Raw genomic sequence first — 4,715 nt, 5'->3', positions numbered from 1 at the left:
AGTCAGTTAAGTGTCTGACACTTCATTTCGGCTCAGGTCACGATCTCATGGTTTTTGAGATCGAGCCCCATGTCAGGCTCTGCGCTGATGGCTTGGGATTCTCTCTCCCTCTGTCTCTGCCCCTCCCCTTCTTATTCTCTGTCTCTCTCCCTCCCAAAATAAATATTTAAAATAAAATAAAATAAAATAAAATAAAATAAAATAAAATAAAATAAGATAAAATAAAATAAAATAATTGTTTACCCATGCTTCAAAAGCACATGGGTATCTAATGCATACCATTAAGTTTGAAAGTCCTCATCCATAGAGACAGATTGTAGCCCTTAAATCTCTCTTATATAGAAATTCCACAGCTGCTACAAAAGAAAAAATTAAAAACCAGTATATTCATAGAAGGACTAAAACCAGGAAAAAATGCTATCATCAAGCAGAAATTTTGAAAAATTCTGAAGAGAAACAGATGTGGTTAGCTAAGTAGAGGAAAATGCATTAGCAGGAAAGTATTTCTATTAAAGGTGGGATTAGTTCCAGGATTGCTCTGAATGCATAGCAGTGGCTGTAACAAATAGAAAAGATCCCTCCAGCAATCATTAGTGTGATTGGGGAAGCATCCAGAATTCTCAACTAAGTCAACTCTGTCCTAGCTGGAGGAAGACAGCAGAACTGTTCCTGCCTAGCTAGAGCAGTGAGGGTGGGCACTTGGGCCAGAGGCAGGGCTGCACCCTGGGTGACTTTTTACCCTCAGGAGGGAAGAGGAACTGGTATTTACAGAAGATAAGCTATGTAACATCTCAGTAGGCATTGGATTGTACCCCTTCCCAGCAATAACTGGTACAGAGTTGTTTAACAGAGGCAGAATTCTCAGACAGACACACATGGGATCTCAAAGACACAGATGAACTACAAACCATTTTACCATTAAGGTAAAAATCACAACTGTGAAATAGAAACACTGAACTCAACTAACAGAACTAACATCTGAGGAAGCTGAATTTATAGAGATAAGAGTGGATTGTAACCATCAAACAAGAACAAAATATTATGTAAGAGAACCAGTGAATGATGACGGTAATGATAAGTATGATCATTGAAATGAAAACTCAGTAGATGAGCTGAATAGCAGAATTGACACAATTAAAGACTGAGTACAAGCTGGAAGGTTGAAAAGAGAAATTATCTCAGAACCCAATGGAAAAGGACAGAAATGAAAAGTATGAGAAATGTTGAGGTATGATTATTGATCATTTGTATTTCTAGTTCTGGAACTTCTTTGTTTATGCTAGGCTGAACCACTAAAAGCTGGTCAAGTTTTAAGGATTGACAAGAAGGTTGACAGAGACTTGGCTGAGGTTACCTTCCCACAAGGTCAAGTACACAATGTTGCAGACATGCTTCTTTCCAGTGCTCCTCCTGGCTGTGGAAGCATGCCCAAGATTTATAATCTGGGCTACCTGTAAGAATGTCGAATTCTTCAGATTAGGATATCCCAGTTCTTGGGCCTTTTATCCCTTTTTGGCTTGGGGAGATGGAAATAAAGATCAGAAATGTCAGCACTCATGAATTCTCTTATGATCATACAAGGGATTTCAAGTATCACAATGATATATGTTTCAGTATGTTTCAATTAACATTCCTTGGACCCACTCAGAGTTTCAGTGCTAGAGACCTGCATATTGCTTTTCACACAACCTTTGCCGTTTTTCACTGGGTGTTGATATTTGCCATCTTTTTTTTTTTCAATGTTTGTTATTTATTTTTGAGAGAGAGAGACAGAGCATGAGTGATGGAGGGGCAGAGAGAGAGGGAGGCATAGAATCCAAAGCAGGCTCCAGGCTCTGAGCTGTCAGCACAGAGCCCAATGTGGGGCTTGAACCCACAAACTGTGAGATCATGACCTGGGCCGAAGTCAGATGCTTAACCGACTGAGCCACCCAGGTTCCCTGATATTTGCCATATCTAAACATACTACATACATCTATGTTTCCCTTCCCTCCACCAGAAAAAAACCTATTTATTTTTCAAAATTTTGCTCCCTCTCTCATCATGAAACTTTCCTTTATCCTACCCAGGTAGAATTACTTTCTCTCAGGGCACCTGGGAGGCTCAGTCAGTTAAGCGTCTGACTCTTGATTTTGGCTCAGGTCATGATCTCATGGGGTTTGTGAGTTCAAGCCCCACATGGCACTCTGTGCTGAAACTGCAGAGCCTGCTTGGGATTCTTTCCCCTGCTCAAGCCACACTCTCTCTCAAAATAAATAAATAAATAATAAATAAATAAATAAATAAATAAATAAATAAATTAACTACTAACTAAAAAAACCCAATTTATTTCTCTTAGACTTTCTTTACAAGAGTTCATCCTTATGATAACAACATTTTCTGAATCAAAAATGAATTCACAACATATCATTGGCACATGTTAAGGTTTGTTTGAAAACAACCGTGTTCTGCAAAAGTTCTGCCACAAACATAATTGCTATTCCATCGAATTCATAGGTGTGGCTTGGAAGATAGCACCTTCAACCTGAGAAGCATAACAAACATAATAATGATAATTTGTGAGAGAGATAGTATGGTACTGAGAAGAAAAGAGATTTAAAATCAGATAAATTAGCTTTGTGACCCTGAACATGTTGCTTTATCTCACCGAACTTCAGTCCACTTGTCTGTAAAATGTGGGTAAATATGCTCTTTGCAGGATTCCTGGGAGTGTGCTAACATATAAGAATGACTTCCGGTATGAGGTACACAACCCACACCCAGTGATGCTAATTTCCTTGATGCTTTATGGCACATTTTTCAAAGAAGTTATCATCAAGTATTACACTGAAGTATCACAATCCAGATAACATTCTTAATTTTGGAAAATTAGTTAGGGTCCACAACAACTAGCCCCTGAAGATTTTATTTACAGATTAGAGTAAAACGTGAATCCATACTTTAAAAGGTCTTCTCTTTAAGTTGTCATTATCCTTACCTCCCCCCCCCCCAAAAACAGCAGGAAGGAGATGGCAGCAAGATTGCAAATTAATGGCAACTGAATAACTTCAAATTCCTTCTTCCTCCCTTGTTCCCACGGTCCTGCTGTCCTACTCTCCCTCCTTCTTCCTTTTCCCTCTTCCCTGGCCTCCCCTTCTTCTCTTCTGCTTGTTCTCTTTCTCTCTGTGTCTCTCATATATGCACACATACAGAGACACAGAAACACACAAGAGACACACACATAGACACACAGACACAGACACACACAAAGAGACACAGAGACAGAGACACAAAGACACAGACACCCACACACACACAGACTGCTTGGGGAAATAAAGAGAAAGAAGCTGTTCTAAGAGACAGTAACGCATTCAGGGACTTTCCAAGTGGACTTTCCTCTCTTTCTTTCCCTTTTCCGTGTTCGTCCTTCCTAGCAAGTCAGAAATGTGCATGGCAGGATGTGAGGGGTGGGGGTGTCCTGAAGAGCACTCTAACCACTGGCCGGTCCCCTTCTTTGTCAGAGATTCTCCAAATAAGAAGAGATTGGGTGGATGGAAGAGGAGGCTTTTGAAGGAGGAGAGAGAAAATCACTGTAACCCGGGGAGAGGAGGAGAGGAGGCTCAGAATGCCTGCAGACATTGCTGTTCCTTTTTCTTAGTTAACACCACTTAACTGCCAACTGCTACCTGCTGCATTCACATCTTGCTATTTTTTAAAAAATGCCAAATTCTCATTTCTATCACTCTTCCTGGTGTGCTTGTGGATGAATGGTTATAGAAGTTCATATGTAAAAGTGGCCAACATTACTCCTTTATTAAAATTGAATGTTTCTCGGGGCGCCTGGGTGGCTCAGTTGGTTGAGCATCTGACTTTGATTCAGGTCATGATCTCATGGTCTGTGGGTTCAAACCCCACGTCAGGCTCTGTGCTGACAGCCCAGAGCCTGGAGCCTGCTTCTGATCCTGTGTCTCCCTCTCTCTCTGCCTCTCCCCCATTCTCACTTTGTCTCACTCTGTCTCTCAAAAATAAATAAATGTAAAAAAAAATTTTTTTAATTGAATGTTTCTCAAAATAGCCAATATGGTTACTATAAAGGAAATATAATGACCACCTTATACACATCCTTCCACTTCTTGCTACCTTGGCTCTCCTTTTGCATAGGATGAATTCCACTTTATTTTTGTAATTATTTGTCTCTATGTCAGCCTTGTTGTTTTGTCTTTTTTTTTTTTTTTTTTTTTTTTGTGGCTGGTGGGAGGGAATGCTATAGATGGGCAATTGCTTGACTTCTGTCTACATTATGACTTTAAAAGCAATATTTGCCTAACAAGCAGATGGTTTTCTCTTCTTCTTGTCCATTGGTTTTCAAATGATGAGACTTTGCCTTTAGACACTCTCCATCCACATCAGAAGTTTCACTGTTAATGAAAAAGCCTTGCCTTTTCATGTCTCTTTATGTTTGTGTAGTGGTGTATAATTCAGAAGAAGAGCAACTACAACTGGAATTATTCACATTGTCATGGGAAGTTTTATTACTACAAAATTGTGTCTAGGTAGTGTCTCTTTTATGATGGGATTTTGGCTTCTCCTGAACAATTAATCACTTGAGTCATTTCTGCCTCTGTGTTGCAATAGCACATGGGATGACACATTTGTACTACACACAGTATGATATTCTTATACTTACTTATCTGTCTCCTCCATGTAGACTGTGATGGGTATGAATGTTTTAAGAA

At 39.6% G+C, this 4,715-nt stretch overlaps 1 non-coding gene across 1 annotated transcript; it reads left to right on the top strand.

The window, feature by feature from the left end:
* The first annotated feature begins 3,817 nt into the window (after nt 1-3,817).
* TRNAQ-UUG lies at nt 3,818-3,902 on the top strand. The gene has a single exon. It is a non-coding gene; the product is annotated as a tRNA-Gln (tRNA).
* The last annotated feature ends 813 nt before the right edge of the window (nt 3,903-4,715 follow it).

This window comes from Panthera leo, chromosome C1 (genome assembly GCF_018350215.1).
Source record: "Panthera leo isolate Ple1 chromosome C1, P.leo_Ple1_pat1.1, whole genome shotgun sequence".
NCBI lineage: Eukaryota > Metazoa > Chordata > Mammalia > Carnivora > Felidae > Panthera > Panthera leo.
This window is presented reverse-complemented; position numbering and strand designations above follow the sequence as displayed.